Here is a 21,210-nt window from a genome sequence, read left to right on the forward strand (position 1 = left end):
CAGCCACACATATTTTAAGTAGAAATGTTGTGCCCACAAATATTATATATTTGCCTAGTTGTCACTTTTGTATTGAAGGAATGCATCTCTTGAGAGGTGACCTCACTAATTCCAAGAAATACCAAGGTTTCTGCCAAAACCACAGCTGTTTCTACAGTGGTCAAAAGAAGCATAGAAAATTATTTGTGGGAAAAAATGTAATATATTCTCTGTAGATGTTCAGTAATCCATTTTGTTTACCACTATACAACCACAGTGAAATAGACCTATTAGAATTCTGGCATCTTCACTATTTCTACCTAAAGGGTTTTGTGAATAATAACATTTGTTCATAGGGGTTTGTCTTTGTTTTTATTTTTTGAGGCTGTGTCTCTTCATCCTGCCTGGATTTTAAGTACAGCAGTTATTCATGTATGGGCTGGATCCCAATATCAATCGGCATCGAAGTTTTAACCTGTTCCATTTACAAATCGAGGTAAATTTGCCCATCCTTGTACATCCTAGTAGTACTTTGCTCCTGGTGAGAGGACAGGAGATAGGTCACCATACTGATGCCAAATTTAGTCCAGACACTTTGCTTTAGCCCTACTGTGTACAGAACTGCTGATCCATTAACCTCAAACTCCTCACGGAGCAAGCATTACAGACTTGGGCCACCATGCCCAGCTGGACAATAAAATTTGAAACAAGAGTGGTATTTTATTTAAAAATAAATTTTTTTAATATGGTATCAGAGCTGATCTCAGTCTAGGCAGAGTAAGAAATTGTTTGCATGCTATGATTTCAAAGGTATTGAGAAGGGCTGTTATCCCCCAAATTACGTCCTCCATTTAACATCTAGTGGCTGAAGATGCTGCCACTACATTTTTTTTAGTGTAAAATTCTAACAAAATGTACTCTCTTGGGTGCAGAGATTTTTATTTTTGTCTTTGTCTCTGCAACTGTCCAGCACAGTGGCTTATACACAGTAGGTATTTAATAGATGATTGTTGAACTGGATTTTGATCCCCAAGAATGATAACAAATTGAACTATTCAGTTATTTATACTTTAGTTTGAACATGCCTGAGATATTTTTTTTTACTGTGCAGCTAGACACAATGCCTAGAACTCAAGGTCTGGAATCAGGAAGATATAAGTTTATTTTTTAATTAATTTATTTATTTTTAGTTTTCAGCATTCATTTCTACAAGATTTTGAGTTCCAAATTTCTCCCCATCTCTCCCCTCCCTCCACTTCAAGACAGTGTACATTCTGATTACCCCTTCCCCCAATCCGTCCTCCCTTCTATCACACTCCTCCCTTCCTTTATCCCCATTTTCTTTCTTCTCTTGTAGGGCAAGATAGATTTCTATACCCCTTACCTGTATTTCTTATTTCCCAGTTGCATGCAAAAACAGTTCTCAAAATTTGTTCCTAAAACTTTGAGTTCCAACTTCTCTCCCTTCCTCCCTCTCCACCCATCCCCACTGAGAAGGTAAGCAATTCAGTGTAGGCTGCACATGAGAGTTATGCAAAAGACTTCCATAATAGTCATGTTGTGAAAGACTAACTATATTTCCCTCTATCCTGCCCCCCATTTATTCTGTTTTCTCTTTTGACCTTGTCCCTCCCCAAAAATGTTTACTTCTAATTACTCTCTCCTCCCATTTGCCCTCCCTTCTATTATCCCTCACACCTCTCTTATCCCATTTTCCCCTACTGTCCTGTAGTGTAAGATAGATTTTCATACCAAAGTAAGTGTGCATGTCATTCCTTCCTTAAGACAAATGTGATGAGAATAAGCTTCACTTTTTTTTCCTCTCACCTCCTGCCTTTTCCCCATCCATTAAAAAAGCTTTTTCTTGCTTCTTTTATGAGAGATAATATAACCCATTCCATTTCTTCCTTTCTCCTCCAAATATATTCTGCTCTCACCCCTTTATTTTTTTAGATATCCCTTCCTATTCAACTCATCCTGTGCCCTCTATCTATATGTATATAATCCCTCTAACTACCCAAGTACTGAGAAAAGTCTCAAGAGTTACAAAAATTATCTTTCCATGTAGGAATGTAAACAGTTCAACTTTAGTAAGTCCCTTATGATTTCTCTTTTCTGTTTACCTTTTCTTGCTTCTCTTGATTCTTGTGTTTGAAAGTCAAATTTTCTATTCAGTTCTGTCTTTTCATCCAGAATGCTTGAACGTCCTCTATTTCATTGAATGACAATTTTTCCCCTGAAGTATTATAGTCAGTTTTGCTGGGTAGGTGATTCTTGGTTTTAATCCTAGTTGCTTTGCTTCTGGAATATCATATTCCAAGCACTTCAAGCCCTTAATGTAGAAGCTGCTAGATCTTGTGTTATCCTGATTGTATTTCCATGATACTTGAATTGTTTCTTTTTGGCTGCTTGCAGTATTTTCTCCTTGACCTGGGAACTCTGGAATTTGGCTACAATATTACAAGGAGTTTTTCTTTGGTGATTTCTTTCAGCAGGTGATCGGTGAATTCTTTCAATATTTATTTTAGTCTCTGGTTCTAAAATATCAGGGCAGTTTTCCTTAATAATTTCATGAAAGATGATGTCTAGGCTTTTTTTGATCATGGTTTTCAGGTAGTCCCATAATTTTTAAATTATCTCTCCTGGATCTATTTTCCAGGCCAGTTGTTTTTCTGATGAGATATTTCACGTTGTCTTCAATTTTTTCTTTCTTTTGGTTTTGTTTTGTAATTTCCTGGTTTCTCATAAAGTCATTAACTTCCATCTGCTCCATTCTAATTTTTAAAGAGCTATTTTCTTCAGTGAGCTTTTGAACCTCTTTTTCCATTTGGCTAATTTTGCTTTTAAAAGCATTCCTCTCCTCATTGGCTTTTTGGATCTATTTTGCCTTTTGGGTTAATCTATTCTTAGAGGTGTTATTTTCTTCAGCATTTGGGGGGGGGTCTTCTTTAGCAAGCTTTTCAAGATTTTCTTGCATCTCTCTCATTTCTCTTCCCAATTTTTCCTCATCCTTTCTTACTTGATTTTCAAAATCTTTTTTTGAGCTCTTCCATGGTCTGAGACCACTGCATGGTTTTTTTGGAGGTTTTCAGTATAGAAGCCTTGACTCTAATGTCTTCCTCTAATGGTTTGCTTTGTTCTTCCTCATCCAAAAAGATGGAAGAAAATAACTTTTTGCAAGAAAGTAACCTTCTATAGTCTTATTTCCCCCCCTTTTTTTGGCATTTTCCTAAACAGTTACTTTTGAGTCTTTTGTGGAGGGCATACTGTAGGGCATAGTGGAGAGTATACTCTAGGGATCTGAGTACTCAGTTCCTCCAAGGTAGCACAATCAAGGGTGAGGAGTTTACTCTTCTCTTGGCCTGTGCTCTAGTCTGGGAGCAACCATAAGCTTTTTCTGCCCACGATCTGCGAGTAGGATTCCCTCTTCACCACCAACTCCACCAAGCCAGCACTCTTTCTCACCCCAGGACTGTCACTCAGAACTGAGACCCAGATCAACCACTCAGTTCCTCTCAGGGTCTTAGGTGGAGGGCTCCAAAAATGGATGCTGCTGTGGCCATCCTGGGGCCAGGGCAAGGGTTGTACTCTGTTCCCTTCTCGCTCAGGTGAAAGAGCTTTCTCATTGACCTTTGAAGCTCTCTTTGCTGTTTGTGGGTTGAAAAATCTGGGAACCACAGCGGCTACCCATGATTCTGTGCCCTGAAGCCTGCTCCAGTCCTGGCCTAGTCATGCTGTGTGACCAAGACTGGGCTGTGCTCCACTCCAAGCTGGCTGCAATAGACCTTTCCTGTAGGTCTTCCAGGCTCTCTTGGCCTGGAAATCTCTTTCACTCTGTAATTTTGTGGCTTCTGCTGCTCTAGAATTTGTTTAGAGTCATTTTTTGCAGTTATTTTATAGGCTATGAGGGGTAGAGCTAGAGCAGGTCCATCCTTCTACTCTGCCATCTTGGCTCTGTCTCCAAGACATAAGTTTAAATCCAGCCTCAAATACTTGACTAGCTCTGTAACCCCAAGCAAGTCACTTAATCTTGGTTTGCCTCAGTTTCCTTAACTGAAAAAGAAGAATAGTACCTACCTCCCAGGGTTGTTGTGAAGATCAGGTAAGATATTTGTAAAGTGTTTAGCACATGGTAGGAGCTTAATAAATGCCTATTTCACTTCTTCCTTATGAGCAGGTTTATTAAAGGAGTGGAAGAGTCCATAAGTTTAATAGGAAAGAATGGTGAATTTTACTTCAGAGATGTTGGTTTTGAAGCACCAATAGGTAGATTTATCTAGGAGACAGTAGCTTATGAGGATTGGAAACTCAAAAAAGAAATCAGAAATAGAAATATATATTTGGGAATCATTTGCATAGAATTGGTAGCGGAAACTATGAAAGTAGATAAGGTCACCAAAAAAAAACTAGACAGAATTCAAGAAAGGCATTTGTTTACCTACATTTAAGGGCAGAAGAAACAGACCCTACAAGGTAGACTAAGAAGCGTCAAGGCAAGTATATTATAGAACCTGAAAGGCAAGCATGAAGAGGGTTTCAGGAACAAAGGGGATGAGGAACGACATCAAATGCTTCAGAGATTATAATGGCTTGAAATCAGAGTGTCACTCCTATCTCTGACACATGAGTTATGTGAGCAGGGGCAAATTGTTTAACCTCTCCCCATCTCAGCTCCCCTATCTGCAAAATGGGGATAATGAGATCTGTAATCTCCACCTAATAAGAAACAAGGCAACAGGTAAAGAACAAAGCAGTTTGCAAATCTTAAACTATTATGTGAACGCCAGAAATTACCATTTTCTTTATCATCATCATCATTATTGTTGTTGTTGTTATGATTATGTGAAACTCCTGACCTCATAGAGAACTTTCAGCTCCAGTTTCTGCATATTATTTCCTCTGGTCTAGTTAGATTCCAGAAAACACAGCAGTGGGATCAGCTTTCCCAGGAGGCGTCAAATATACTGCAAATCTAGCATTGCCAGACCAGAAGAAGTGTGCTCATAACTGGAAGGGGAGGCACTTTCCCATAGCACTTGTGGAGTATACCATATAATTTCATCTTTTTAAAAATTTTTTATAAAATTTGTTTATTTTCAATTCTCAACATTCACTTCCACTAGAATTTGAATTCAAAATTTTCTCCCCATTTCTCCCCAACCCCCACCCCAGGGCAGCATGGACCCCATCCACCCCTTCCTCCAGTCTGTCCTCCCTTCTATTATCCATCTTTCTTTCTTCCTCCTTCCCCTCTATTTTCCTATAGGGCAAAATAGATTTCTATACTCTATTGCCTGTATACCTTAATTTCCTTTCACATGCTAAAACAATTTTTAACATTCATTATTAAAGCTTTGAGTTCTATATTCTCTCCCTTCCTTCTTCCCCACCCACCCTCACTGAGAAAACAAGCAATTCAATATAGGTCATACATGTGTAACAATGCAAAGCACTTCCATAATAGTTATATTGTATTGTATATTTTCCTCTGTCTTATCCTGCCCTAGATTTATTCCATTGTCTCCCTTGATTTGTCTTTCCACAATAATGTTTGCTTCTGATTATCCCTTTCCCCAATTTTTTGTCCCTTCTATTATCTTCCCTTTCCTATAACCCTTCTCCCTTGCCTTACTGCAGGGTAAAATAGATTTCCATATCCAAATGAGTGTGTTTTATTCCCTCCTTAAACCAAATCCCATGAGAGTAAGGCTCACTTATTTCCTTTCATCTTCCCCCTCTTCCTCTCCATTGTAAAAGCTCTCTCTTGCCTCTTTTATGTGAGATGATTTGCCACATTAGATCTCTCCCTTTCTCTTACTCCTAGTACATTCCACGCAAGAGTAAATTTTATTTTTTTTAGGTATTCTCCCTTCATATTCAGCTCAGCCTATGCCCTCTGTCTATGTATGTATGTATATATGTATAAATATACATATATACACATATACATATGTATACATATATACATATACATACACATATACACCCATGTATGTATACATACCTACACATAATGTACATATACATACATACCTATACACTCACACATACCCAGACACTCCCCCCCCACATATATATGTATGTATTTCCTCTAACAATCCTAAAATAACATCTTTTCATGTAGCAGTATAGACACTTCAACTTCAATGAGTTCCTTAAGGTTTCTCTTTCCTGATTACCTTTTCATGTTTCTCTTGATTCTTGTATTTGAAAGTCAAATTTTCTATTCAGCTCTGGTCTATTTCATTGAATGACCATTTTGTCCCCTGAAATATTATACTCAGTTTTCCTGAGTAGGTGATTCTTGTTTTTAATCCTATCTCCTTTGACCTCTGGAATATCATATTCTAAGCCCTTTGATCCCTTTGTGTAGAAGCTGCTAAATCTTGTGTTATCCTGATTGTATTTTCACAATACTTGAATTGTTTCTTTCTGATTGCTTGTAATACTTTCTCCTTGACCTGGGAACTTTGGAATTTGGCTACAATATTCCTAGGAGTTTTCCTCTTAGAATCTCTTTACAGAAGAGCTCAGTGGATTCTTTCAATTTCTATTTTACCCTCTGTTCTAGAAAATCAGGGCAGTTTCCCTTGAAAGATGATGTCTAGGAATTTTTTGGATCATAGTCCCTTATGATTTCTCTTTGCTGTTTACCTTTTCATGCTTCTCTTCATTCTTGCGTTTGAGAGTCAAATTTTCTTTTCAGCTCTGGTCTTTTCATCAAGAATGCTTGAAAGTCCTTGATGTCATTGAAAGACAATTTTTTCCCCTGAAGTATTATAGTCAGTTTTGCTGGGTAGGTGATTCTTGGTTTTAGTCCTAGTTCCTTTGACTTCTGGAATATCATATTCCAAGCACTTCAATCCCTTAATGTAGAAGCTGCTAGATCTTGTGTTATCCTGGTTATATTTCCACAATACTTGAATTGTTTCTTTCTAGCTGCTTGCAATATTTTCTCCTTGACCAGGGAACTCTGGAATTTGGCCACAATGTTCCTAGGAGTTTCACTTTTTAGATCTCTTTCAGGTGGTGATTGGTGGATTCATTGAATACTTATTTTGCCCTCTGGTTCTAGAATCTCAGGGCAGTTTTTCTTGATAATTTTCATGAAAGATGATGTCTAGGCTCTTTTTTTGATCATAGCTTTCAGGCAGTCCCATAATTTTTAAATTGTCTCTCCTGGATCTATTTTCCAGGTCAGTTGTTTTTCCAATGAGCTATTTCACATTATCTTCCATTTTTTCATTCTTTTGGTTTTGTTTTGTTATTTCTTGGTTTTTCATAAAGTCATTAGCCTCCCTCTGTTCCATCCTAATTTTTAAAAAACTATTTTCTTCAGTGAGCTTTTGGACCTCTTTTTCCATTTGGCTAATTCTGCTTTTTAAAGCATTCTTCTCCTCATTGGCTTTTTGAACCTCTTTTGCCAATTGAGTTAGCCTATTTTTCAAGGTGCTATTTTCTTCAGCATTTTTTGGGGTCTCCTTTAACAAGGTGTTGACCTGCTTTTCATGCTTTTCTTGCATCTCTCTCATTTCTCTTCCCAGTTTTTCCTCCACCTCTCTAACTTGATTTTCAAAATCCTTTCTGAGCTCTTCCATGGCCTGAGACCATTGCTTATTTTTTTGGAGGTTTTCAATGTAGAAGCTTTGACTTTGATGTCTTCCTCTTATGGTCTGCTTTGTTCTTCTTTATCTGAAAGGTTGGAATAAAATACCTTTTCACCAAGAAAGTAACCTTTTACAGTCTTATTTTGTCCCCTTTTTTGGTCATTTTCCCTTCCCTTCCCTTACTTGACTTTTGAGTCCTTTGTCAAAAACTGAAGGGTATACTACCCTAGGCTTCAGAGGTTTTGTGCAACTGTTTTTTGAGATATCTCTAGAGACCTGTAAGTTATCAGTTCCTCCAAGGTCACACAATCAAGGGAGAGGAGTTTACTCCTCTCCTGGCCTGCTTGCTGATCTGTGAGCAACCACAAGCACTCTTTTCTGCCAAGTATCTATCAGTAGGATTCCCTCTCCACAGTCACCACCAGCTCCACCACCCCTGCAACACTCCTCCTCACCCCAGGACTGCCACTCAGGACTGAGATCCAAATCAACTGTTCAATTCCCCCAAGGTCTTTAGGCCAAGGGCTCCAAAAGTGAACACAGCTGCCACAGTGGCTGCTGCTACCCTGGGCCAGGGCTGAGGTCAGACCACGTTCCCCTGCCACCCAAGTGAAAGAGCTTTCTTACTGACCTCTGAAACTGTCTGGCATTTGTGGGTTGGGAAATCTGGGAACTGCAGCTGCAACTCTTCCACACCCTGAAGCCTGCTCTAGTCCTATCTGTTGCTGGGTGGCCCATGCTGGGCTGTGCTCTGCTCCTAGTGTGATAGACTTTTCCTGTTGGCCTTCTAGGCTGTCTTGGGCTAGAAATCTGTTTCACTTCTCATTTTGTGGCTTCTGCTGCTCTAGAATTTGTTTAGAGTCATTTTTTACAGGTATTTTATGGGCTATGGGGGGAGAGCTTCTACAGGTCCATCCTTCTACTTCACCATCTTGGCTCTGCCGATATAATTTCATTTTTGAGCAGTTATGTCTTAGACTGTAAGCCTTCAGGGGCAGGGAGGACCAAGAATAATTTTTCTTAGAATATTTCGGAAATCTTAGTGCAGTCAGAAGCTTTCATAATTTCTTCAAAGTAGAAATGCTACAAACTTACAAAAATAATCCTTAGAATGGTTAATTATTTCTATTTCTTTCATATTCATTAATTTTGTGAATTTTTGACAATATATTTTAAATCTTAACATAATGTCTTTCTTCAGTGTGTATGTAACTCTTTCTGGATGACTCTTTCTCAGACCTGTGGATTAGTAGATGAAATCTTCCTGCTTGGTCACCTTGGTCATCTCATCTGTCTCCATTAGACTTTTTCTTTTGACATAACATAAAAATTGTCATGTAGGCATCAAAACATCAGTCTTTAGGTGATGGTAAGGCTAGGATGACAAATGCAACCCTTTCAGTCACTGAGCAGCAACTGATGAAAGTTTTTACAAAGTTCAAAAATCAACCAGAGAGATGTAACATGGTGGTTATGTCAGATTTTAATTTTTTAAAAATCAATATTTTAAAATTTAAATAATTGAAATTTCAAATGTTCTTTTTGTAGCATTCATACTTCTGATATTATTAAAGTTGAGAACTGCACTGAGACTTTTGGGGCATCTCATATATTTGTTATAAAGCTGCTGCAACTTAATGACATCCTTTTTATTAGCAGCTATATTTGAATTCACTGCTTATTAGAATATTTATCCATGTTATACGCTTTTGATAAAATAAGTTTGCAGTCAGTTTGGCTACATTTTGGGTCCCCTTCCTCACTGCAGTGTTAACCAGATGCTAATCAATGCAGAGAAAATACAGTGTGATACAATTTTATAAAGGACCCCTGCAGATCCTTTATAAATTTTTTTTAAAGTATCCACATAGCATAGGATGTATGAAGAAGCCTCATCTTCTTCTAAGGGTATACGAAGCCATTATTTAATTAAGAAAAAGGGACAGAGAGGTGTCTAAGAATTTAGCAAAGCTTTGAGCAACTCTTCTTCCATGTGTCTGGTCCAAAGACAGGCAGCTGGGCCTGCTTAGTAGTCCAGGAGGGAAGGATACCTAGCCTTGGGTTACACAAATGAACTTATTAAGGAGATTTACAAAGTAAGTCTGGTTAATCAAAAGGGAGGAGAGTGAAAAGAGGCTTTCTTACTCAGTCTTCAGTAGCATGCTGGACAATTAGAAATGTCATTTATACTCTGCCATTGTAGTCCTCAGTTGGGGTCAGCCATATGAACTAAAGTACAGCTGGTGGCTTGAAGAAATAAGGCTGTTAATTAGCCAACAGGGAATGGAAACTCTAGGAAGGGGGTTTTTATTTTCTTCGGTCCAGCCTGGTGCCTGTTCCATTACATTGACTTTGGTCTTCTGAATGGATATACACTAGATTGATGTAGTTAGGTCCAAGGCTGTGGCCAGATATGTTCTTGACTTTTTTTTTAGGATTCTGTCTTTATTTAAGGAGGAATATTTGTTTCAAATAAGGACAAAATTTGTTTGGATAAACAGGATTGAATGCTGTGTCATTAATGGAAAGAAATTTGACAGCTGTGTCTTCACAAAAGGTACTTTTTTCATGAATTTCAATATATACATATGAAATATCCTTTCTGTGCAGTGCACAGTGCTAGGGATGCAAAGATTTAAAAATGGCACATTTCTTCCCTCTAAGAAATTTATCATTTAATAGTACAGATACATATAATATGTGCATAAATGAGTATGACATGAGATGAAAAAGTATCCTGGCATAGTGGAAAGAGAATTTGTCTTGGGCCAGGAAAACCTGAATTCAAATTTCAACTACTGACTCTATGACCCTGGTTATCTGCTAGGCATTCTAGGCAACTAAGAGTCTAGATTGCAGAGCAACTACTAACATGGATTAATACAGGGAGTTTCCTCACCTGGAAGCTCTACATGCTAGGGAAATCTCAGGTCTAGTTCCTATCTTGTACCTCCATTCCTATGATGTAGAATCTGGTGAAGTAAAAGAAAGATCCAGACAGAGTGCTCTAAGAAAATTTGAGATGGGAGAGAAAACTTCCAAGTGAGGTGATCAAGGATCATAGGATTCTAAATTTAGAGCAGGAAGGGATCTTAGAAGCTGAGTCCAACTTTCTCATTTTACAGATGAGGAAACCAAGAGAGATTACCTGACATGCACAATGACACATGGCCAGTAAGTATGTGAAGCAGAATTTGAACTCAAATCTTTGTGACTTCCTGCCCGGTGCTCTATCCATTCTGCTACCTAAACTGCCTAAGGATGACATGACATTTGAGGTAGACCTTTTCAGAAGATTCTGACAGAGATGAGCAACAAGTACATTAATATTGTGAGAGGTGATGCACATGAATGCATTGACATCAGAGAATGTCAGTTTGACTAAAATGCAGGATGGATGATGTGATGCATGTGAAATATGACTGGAGATGTAAGTTAGAGCTAGAACATGGTGCTCTTTCCCAGGAAAAGGAATTTTTGTTTTATTATCTGGGTAATAGGGAGTCACCCTAGGCTTTTGAGAAAGAGAATGACATTACTACATTTGTAAATTAGGAATATTATTTGGGCAGCTACATAAAGTGTGGATAGAAACAAAGAGAGACTAGAGTCAGAGAAACCAATTAGAAGCCTTGAAAGTAATCCAGGTGAGAACCAGAGGCTAGAAAACCAGTGAGAAAACTATGACAGTAGTCCAAGTGAAAGGTAGCAGTGGGAATAGAGTGGAACAGATTAAAAAGATATTGTGGAGCTAGAATTGACTAGTACATGGATGCTAATTGGATGTGAGGGAGAAGAGAGGAAGTAGGCAAGAATGATTCCAAGGTTTTGAACCTGAGTGCCTGGGAATGTGGTGATTCCATGAACAGAAGTAGAGAATTTGAGAATAGGGTCAGGTTTAGAGGGAAAGTTAATGAGCTTGGGCCATGTTGATTCAGAGATCCTGGAGGCAAGTGGAGATTTCTAACAGGCAGATAAATATACGGATAGGGAACAAGTTATGGGGTTTGTCATTAATATTTTTGAAACAGATGAACTCACTAAATGAAGGAATATGCAGAAATTTTGCCTTTGGTTTGATGATTGTACTCTGGACAAAACATTGAGTTAACACTCAAAATTGGAAACCTAGCTTAAAGGAAAGACAAAACCCAAGTCAGTCCTTGCTTTCAGGGAGATCACATTTGTACTAAGGGATACAATATTTATGCAGATAAATAAATTGGAGATGTACAAAATGAATACAAAGGTAATTAACTGCAGGAGATAAGGGAGACTCACAACTAGAAAAACTGCTGAAAGTCTTGTCTTTGAACTCTAGCAATCAATATATCTATTTGGAGAGTTTGCCAGGTTAGAGAAGGCATAAGGAAGCTTTTGCCCCCCTCCTATAATATCATCCTCACTCAAAGGCCAAAAATTACTCATACCTCACATACTTCACCTCTTCTCCTCCAAAGAGGGGAATCACCTGTAAAGTATCACATTTTGAAGAACTATTTAATATTTGTAGCAGAAAATGCTAGTCAGAACATAAAGAAACTATGTTTAATCTGCTCACTTTAATAATATTATCAGTTTGAAACTTCTATGTTAAGGGTGATGAAGTTTTAATTCTTCCTCATCTATGACTCCAAATTTATCTGTTGGAGAAAGTCACTTTGTTTGAGCTTAGTTTTGAAAGGTGGTCAATAGAAAAAATTTCTTCATTTTCAGTTTTCCTTAGATGAAATGCAGTAAGTTTATATAGCAATGTGGGATAATGGAAAGAGTTCTCAATTAAAGACAGAAGCCTTGAGTTCAAATTCTGACCCTACCTGTGTTAGACCTTTCATCTTTGCTTAAAACATCTTTCTCAGTCTTTACTCTTTTGCCAGCTGCGAATTGAGGGGGTCGGATGAAATGACACGTACAGTTCTTTTCAGCTCTAAATCTATCATTTATTTATGCCACACAGTATTTCAAACTGGTGATGTAGTCATTCACCAATCCTTACCATTCATTTCACATAGTTATTAAGGAATACAGCAAAATTTTGACAATGCTTTCCTTTATTTTATGTTTCACTGGACTTTAAAAGTTATAAGAAAGGAATCAACTTAATTAATAATTAATTTTTTTCAGTTTACACAAAAGATGAGTTGTACATATTTAGAAATCAATCTGATCATTATTATTCAATAAAAATTGCATAATAAAAATGCCATCACCCATTGTGATGATGTATTTTTAATTATTCAGAAGGGAGATTAAACCAAATAGTATTTATCTAAAGCAAATACAAGGTATAAAAAAACATCTCCATGACATGTTTAATTCAAGATACTTGGCTAGAGTGCTGGGCCTGGCATCAGGAAGACTTGAGTTCCCTTCTGGTCCCAGATACTTACTAGCTATGTGACCCTGGGCAAGTCACTTAACCCAGTTTGCCTCGGTTTCCTCATCTATAAAATAAGCTAGAGAAGGAAATTGCAAACCACTCCAGTATCTTTACCAAGAAAATCCCAAATGGGGTCACAAAGAGTAGGACATGACTAAAATGACCAAAGAAAAATAGAGAATAGACGAGTCTTCCTAATGAACATGTTGACTTTCATTTGATGTTGTATTTTTGAGATGGTGTACTTTCTAAAGCTGCTAAGCACTAAATGGGTTTGGACCCTGGCTTAGAAAGTTTAGGTATTAGATCATTTTTAATCAGGCTAATCCTGAACTATTGTTCATGCTCACTTACAGATTGTGAAACTGCACAGATGTGAGAACTGTAATTCCAGCCTTGTAGTGTCATCTATCTGGCAACAGCAACCCCGTCTGCAATGGTTAGCTGTCTTTTTTATATTTGACATGGTCTGGTAATGCTGCAGAGCTTTGCTGCTTCAGTTGATGACTATCAGCAGTTTCTAAAGCCTTTTCAAAAGCACTAGAAGAATAGGTAATGATAGTGCACAGTACTGGAATGAGAAAAGAAAGAGTGAATGGATATTCAAATGTTAGTGCAATTGTGTTCCCCCAAATGATTACAATTCATTTGATTTGACTGGCTTTTTCAGACTTGGGTTTTCATTCTTTATTGTCTAACTTCTGCTAAATGCCATTCAAGAAACACTTGTCGGCACGAAATCCATCAGAAATATTTAGAGAGATGAAACTACAAACAGGAGAAACTTATACTTCTGTGAACATGAGTGTCCATTTATCTGTCCTGCATCAATACTTCCTCACCCAACTGTTTAAGTATATGAACCTTGAGGAAACTGGTTTCCAGAAAGAGACCATATCTTAGAATGGCACATTCCTGCCAAATGCTAGATACTATTGAGGAGAAAGGTAAAGCATACATTTTACAACAGTCTCAAATACCATTGTAGTCAGATTAAAATGTAATTGGCAAATATTGAACGAAATAAATAAAAATGCAATAGGACATAGCTATTGTGAATATGTGATTTTCTACAGCAATGTGTAGCCCTCAGGGATCCTTAGGTACAGTTCAGTGGCCCTGATTTATATTTGAGTTTGACATCACTACAGTAGAGGATACCAGAGAAAACTATGACATGAACAAGCAAAACACAAATATATCAAATAAACTATTTTTATATGTTTAATTATACAATCCATGTCACACTCGAAAAACTTAATCTGAAAAGTTTTGCTGCTTTATTTACCACTTAAAGTAACCATTTTGTTGTTACTATTGATGTCAAGAAAAAACAGTATTATTTTCCTCATCTTAAGTGCATTAATGATTAATATTGTCATGTAAGATGTCAAAAGCAGTAGTATGTTCCAGATAGCTAACCTGAATCAGCATGACCTATGTTCAGATCCACCTTTAAAACTTGGCAGCTGTATGGCAAGGTGAGTTATATGTAACTGCTGTGAGCCTCATTTTCCTCATCTGTAAAAATGGAAGTAATCAAATTTGTAGTACCTAACTGATAGGGTAGTTATGCATCAAATGAGAAGACAGATGTGAAGCACTAGACAGGGTATCCCAAAAGTCTCCATGATTTCATTAAAGCCTTAATCACTTAAAACTGCATTGAGACTTTTGGGGCACCCAATATAAATGTCAGCGATTATTATGTCATATTCACTTTTTGAGGAGAGTAATGTATAAATCCTTCTATCTTCTAATTTACTAAATCCGTATTCTTTAACAGAAGTATGACGTTTTCCTGCTTCTATATTGAAGCAGAGGTTCTTGTTTATATCATCAGTGAGGAAATTGCTTCATGTCTTTCCCAGGCACTGGGATCCTCAAAACCACCATTTTCTTGCTACAACTTGTATTGTAATATTGTAAAGTATATACTCCTGTTGGTGAATAATATCTTGGCAGGGCCTAGAAGCCCTACTGGGACTCAGAAAGCAGATTGAATTTTTAATCACAAAGTTTCTGGTTCAAATCTGTAGTTAAGTGCAAAGTCTTTTAAGTTCAGTTATGTTTGTCTAGAAATAATTTTTTAATGGAAACTCAAACTTCCTTGCACTCGAAATCCCAAAGATCTAGCTGCTGCCTTGATTGAAATAAACAGAATACATTGCCTGACTTTCAGAGTCTCTACTAGAATTATTTCTGAATTCTATTACATTGTGGATATTACTACAAATAGGGTCCTTGTTTTCCTTGAAAATGGCAGTCTTACATCCTTGCTGCTGAGATTGAGAAGAGGAAAAAGAAACACTCTCTATTAGTGAATGATATATCCTTATAGCCTAAGTTATGACCTTTGAAGCCTATGAAACAATTAGAGCTAGAAGTGACTGAGATCTCCCCCTCACAAAAGTAAGCCACTCTTTTCTAAAGTTTCGAATTAAGTAACAAGCACCTATCGAAATCCAACCATTCCTCTCTGATCAAAGGGGAATATGAGCTCTTTTCTTTCTTCTTCTAGTCTAGGAGAACTAATAAAGAGCTATAGGCTCTAGCTAGGCTCACGCCATTAAGATGGCCAGTACTACTAGTGCTCACTACCAAAAAAAGATTCACATTTTCCATTTTAAAGCAAATTATTAATAGGTAGGAGATGAGTGTGCACAATGACCAAGTAAATCCCCATGAAATTATTTTGAAAAAATTTATCCTTCTGAGTCTCATAGTTTTCCATTTAAATTTTTCATATTAATTTATCTAGATTTCAAAATATGCTACCACACTACTATTCTATATTGTTGAAAAATTCAATTGAATTTCCCAAGTGCTATTAAGTACACATTGTTTTATTCTTATTTAAATAAAATGTACTTGTTAATAAGTATGAGTACAAAAGTCATTTTTCAAATAATCTTTATTTTTTTTTAACCTTCTCATGTTTTCTTGAGATTTGAAATCCAAATCCATGAGAATATTATTATGTTAGCTATAGCTATAAAATAATGTCATTCACTTTTTAAGACACACAGATCAATGAATATATATCCAAACAAGAACGTCCTTCAAAATACTAGTCCCTTTGAGAGGTTAGTCATTTATTTTAACGTTATGATTGCCGTTGCTTAGTCTAGATGAATAGGAGGATGGTGGTACCATCAAGAGAAGTTTTCAGTTTAGAAGGAAAAGCAGATGTGGGTAGAAAGATTGTAAGTTTAGTTTGAAAATATCTAAGTGGAGGTGTCAAGCAGGCAGTTGGAAATATGGGGTTGGAATTCAAGGGAGAGGTCAGGACTGAATAAATAGATTACAAAATTTACAGCTGGAAAGGACTTTAATAATTATCTAGTTTACAGAAGAAGAAGCAGAGGCCCATGAAAGATTAAATGGCTTCCCTAAAGTCACTCATTCGGTATATAGCAAGTAGAAGAGCTGGAATTTGAAACTATGTCAGTGTTTCAGTCATGTCTGACTCTCTGTGACCCCATTTGGGTTTTCTTGGCAGATATTGGAGTGGTTTGCCATTTCCTTCTCCAACTCAGATGAGGAAACTGAGGCAAGCAGGATTAAGTCACTTGCCCAGGGTCACACAGCTAGTCCTAAGTGTCTGAGGTCAGATTTTCACTCATGAAGATGAATCTTCCTGACTCCAGACCTGGCCCTCTATCCAATGTGCCACCTCGCTATCCTACGACATGAACCCATGTTCTCTCACTTCAAATCCAAAGCTTTTTCCATATCTTGATATTTAGGAAGTCAGCTCCATAGAAGTGGTAGTAGAAACCATGGCAGTGTATGAGGTTAAGAGAAAGGGAAGAACTGAGGACCTATTTTTTAGTACTTTTCACAATTGCTCCATCCACCTGTAATTCATAAGAGTTTGTTAAATTTCACTGATGTATAATAGCACCCAACCAAAGTTATCTAAAACTTCCATTGTTCCCTATTACTGTGCCATTGCAACACATGTTGATAAGTATTGTTTAGGAACTACTTATATTTTTCTCTATTTATGAAAGAAAGAATATATGAAAGGATGATAAACAATGCTGTAAATTTAGCTAGGAATTAAATAACAAGCAGGGAATAATGGGAGTTTTAATTAACTTTGATTATATGGTATTATAAAAGTATTTTTAAATGTTAGTCTACAATACATTTTGCTGTTGAAAAAAATTCCAAGTGTTTTTTCTTACCACTTAAGTGATAAGATAAAGTCACTGAAAAAATATGCTGTACAACTCCCCCCTTTTTTTTTTTTAATAAAGTGGAACTTTTGATAGTCACATCAATGCCTAACTTACTGACTTATCAATAGATTTGGACAGATCACTCAAAAACTCAGAGCCCTTCTATAGCTCCATATTGTCTACCAAATAAAATTTAAATTTTTTCAATGTTATTTGAGACCTTCTAATAATTTCGTAACATCCTGTCTTTCCACCCTTATCTATACCAATCCTCTCCATATCTTTTAAGATTGGTTTTTTAAAAAATTATTTATTAAGTATCTACTGTGTGCCAGTCACGTTATAAATATCATATCATTTGATCCTCACAACAACCCTAGGAGGCAGGTGCTATTATTATCCCCATTTTACAGGTGAAGAAACTGAGGAAAAGAGAGCATCAGTGACTTGCTCACAGTCGCACAGAAAGTTAATGTCTAAAGTCAGATTTGAACTCAGGACTCTTGGTTCAGTTCTCTCTTCACTCTATTCTGGTTCCTCTAGGCTTGTGTTTATGCTCTACCCTGTGTCTATGCTCCTTTCTGGTATTGTCTTCTCTGGCTTTCACCTCTTACATTTCTACCCATTCTGTAAAACCTGCCCCAAATGCTGCTTCCCCCAGGAAACTTTCCTTAATTTTCCCCATCTTCAAGGGCATTCAAATGTCATATAGCACTTTGCTCTTCCTGTGTGCCTACAATGTATTATTTTGAATTACATAGTGTATCTATGTACATTGTATTTCCCCACTGGATTGCACATATGAAGAGGGCAAGTATCATATTTTGTCTAAATCAGGAGTGAGAAACCTGAGCCCTCAAGGCCACTTTGGACACTGCTCTGTGCATAGTAGGTGATTAATAAATGTTGAATTTAAAGGAGAGTTGTTGGTTAATACTGTGAAAAAGCAGCAGTCAAAAAAATTAGACAATCCCTTAAATTTAAAGAAGAAAAACTTAAAGCAAGCTCTTTTCTGAATCCGCGTAGTTTGTGATACAGAAATGAGTAAAAGGGAACTCTTACAGTGTTCATTTTCATGAAAACTTCTATATTCGTCAACAGAGGTACAGTCTATGTAGAAATGGGGGAGGAGAGTGAAATGTCTTTCTCTTAGACCAGTTAGACCTTCTGTACACTGAATTGATTTTGAAGGTTTCAGTAATCTATTTTTTAATCATTGACTGTGACTCTTTTGAAATATGTGTGGTTATAAAGCAATGAACAGGCACAGCAGTGGATAGAAGTTTGTTTTTAATTGTAATTGTAGCCCTCCTTCTTCCACCTTCTTTCCCCTTATTCACAAACCCCTCCCCCCCAACTCTTAATGAATGAATAATCCTCAAAGGATGAGCTACCAAATTCCAGACTGCCAGGAAAGAAATGCCAGCCCCTTTCATGGATTTGCTACTTTGGCCACTTGCCAATAAACCAACAAAACCTTGGGTATATAAAAGCTTAGTATGTAGGTTGGAGGAAAATCACTTGGTTTTATAACTGAAATTCTAAGAGAAATCTTTATTGCAATTAGTTAAATTTATGTTTTCACCAGAGGTCATCCTTCATCTTCAAACTAAGGCTAAATAGGAAAGTATCACAGAAACAGATGGTTTTATCATCACTTCTTCTAGAGACTGTGTTTCTTCTACAACTGAGAAAAGAATTTTTTGGATAAGATTTCTTGCCTAAGGAAGAAAACAGAAAGGAAACTAACGAATGTAGTACAGTCCATTTATTTGCCCTTTCCATAGAAACTGAAGAAGTCATCTCCTGCATAGGTAAAATAATGTAAGTTACTATTTCTAAGAGTACTACACACTTAAAAGGAATAATGAATGCTAATTAGATTTTTTATTTCTCTTTTCTTTTGTTTTAATCCTTTTAAGGGTCAGCAAAGGTTTACTAGAAAAAGAGAAATCATAAATTTGTTGTTGTTTAAACAGCAGCAAGGTAGAGTAGACAGAGGGCTATAACCTTTGGGGTCAGGGAGACCTTATTTCAGATCCTGCCTCTGATGCATACGTAGTGAACCTAGGCAAGTTACTTAACTTCTCAGTGCCCCAAGCACTCTCTAAGACTATGTAGAGCTGAGTTGCTCCTCAGCAGAGGTGGAAGGAATTTCCATTTCTGGGGAGGTCTACACTGAAGAAATTAAAGGTCTGAATCCTTCCAGAATTTTTAGTATTGCCGTGACTGTATCTAAATACTGCTTTGTGGAAGGTTGAAAACCTTCAACTAATTGACGACATGTTGTAGTTGGGAAGTGTTTCTTGTTGTTGCGTAATATTTTATTCTCTAACAAAGCATCATGTCACTTCTTTACAGCAGATATGATTAGTGTGAAATTATTCCTATTGATAATTTATGGAATTATTACATGGCAATAATTTTAGAAGTATTGCATAGGTGACAGATTATCCTGATATTAGCAATGTTAATCTTCAAACTGTCTAGCTAACAAATTGCCATCTGTGTGAAAAAGCTCTTACAGATACAGGCTGTCATTTTAGAGGTGAAAAATAACAAAAAAAATGTAGTGCAAATGAAAAAGTTCAGTGGATATGAAATGTGAATGGTAGTTACTGAGAAAACCTACTGGCTTCATTTTTTAAATTAAGTAAGATGTAATCATTTGTTTGATTATTCTTGATGGAGATGTAGGTAGTTGACCAAAAAAAAAAATTAAAAAGGAAATTTCGTAGTTACATGGGAAACTTATAGTTTGTTTACAATGCAAGGGAAAACAACCCTTAAAATGCTACATGGTATATCTTATACATTTTTTAACATTTTACTTGAACTTCTATATGTTTTATTTCTCACCTCTCATCTTGATACATTATAAATTCCTGGAGGGTAAAAATTATGTCTTATTTATCGTTGTATCAGTCTTAGCAGAATATTTTGTCCATAAGTGCTGAATAAATGTTTATTGAACTGAATTGCCAAATGAAAGAAAAAGCGGGTTGAAAGAGAAAGAAGCTGACATACTATTCTTCTACTTCCAATGAAGTCCTTCAGTGCCTCATCATGGTAGGTAAATGACTTTGGCTTCCTGCAAGAGGACAATCTTACCTTCTGCAGGAAGCCTTTCCCAGTTCTCCTCCCAGACCCTCACCAGTCCCTTCCTTCTGAGATCACTTCCCCTTTACACTGTATATATCTTGTAGGTATTTACTGATTTGAGTGTAGATTCCCTTATCAAGATGTGAGTTTCTTGAGGACAGGGACCTGTTTTTGCCTGTCTTTGTAGTCTTAGCTTAGCAAAGTGCTTGGCATACAGGAAGTACTTCATAAATGCTTGACAAAGCTTGTTTGATGATAATGACTATGGTAACAGTGACAGGAGTGATGGTTTGGATTTTCAAGGACTGTGCCAGTGCAACTTGAGCTGTAACTAAGGCTACCAGCATGGGCTTAGAAACATTGTGCCCATCACCCAAGAACCAGCAAAACTAACTTCAGAGAAGTCTGCAGCCAGGTTCGCCATAGGGGTTTTTTTTTGCCTCAGTAATTCTTGATGATAATCTGCTAAATTATGGAAAGGCTATGGCATATTTTAATGAAGTGAGTACTCACACTGACAAAATCACGGATCCTAGAAGTAAGCTGTAATTACTGTTCTTTTACTTTTAATTTTACATTAAAGATGAAAAAGCATTTGCAAAAGAGTCAGGAAGGCCTGAATTCAAACCTGGCCTCAGACACTTACCAGATGTGTGACCTGGGCAAGTCACTTAACCCTATTTACCTCAGTTTCTAAAATGAGCCAGAAAAGGAAATGGTGAACCACTACGGTATCTTTGCCAAGAAAACCCCAAATGGGGTCACAAAGACTTGGACACAACTGAAATGACCGAACAACAACAAAATTAAAAGGGAGAGGAAGGAGGAATCTGTTTAACTAACTAATAGGAATGAAGGGGAAGGAAATATATGACCACTTAAAAACAAGAGAGAAAAAGGAACTAATAAGCAAAACACCAAAGGGAAAGGGATCATAAATGAGAAAAGGGGATCA

General features: G+C 37.0%; 1 protein-coding gene across 12 annotated transcripts in view; it reads left to right on the plus strand.

The window, feature by feature from the left end:
• NRCAM (neuronal cell adhesion molecule) overlaps nt 1-21,210 on the plus strand; it is a 322,289-nt gene that overhangs the window by 187,245 nt on the left and 113,834 nt on the right. The window contains exon 1 of one of the 12 annotated variants that reach the window (XM_072653038.1): nt 10,739-10,760. The exons of the other annotated variants lie outside the window; for them this stretch is intronic. The gene's annotated coding sequence lies outside the window, so the exon portion shown is untranslated. Of the gene's footprint in view, nt 1-10,738; nt 10,761-21,210 lie in introns of those variants that run through there. 12 annotated transcript variants of the gene reach the window in all.

The sequence above is a fragment of the Notamacropus eugenii genome, chromosome 3, assembly GCF_028372415.1.
Source record: "Notamacropus eugenii isolate mMacEug1 chromosome 3, mMacEug1.pri_v2, whole genome shotgun sequence".
Lineage (NCBI taxonomy): Eukaryota > Metazoa > Chordata > Mammalia > Diprotodontia > Macropodidae > Notamacropus > Notamacropus eugenii.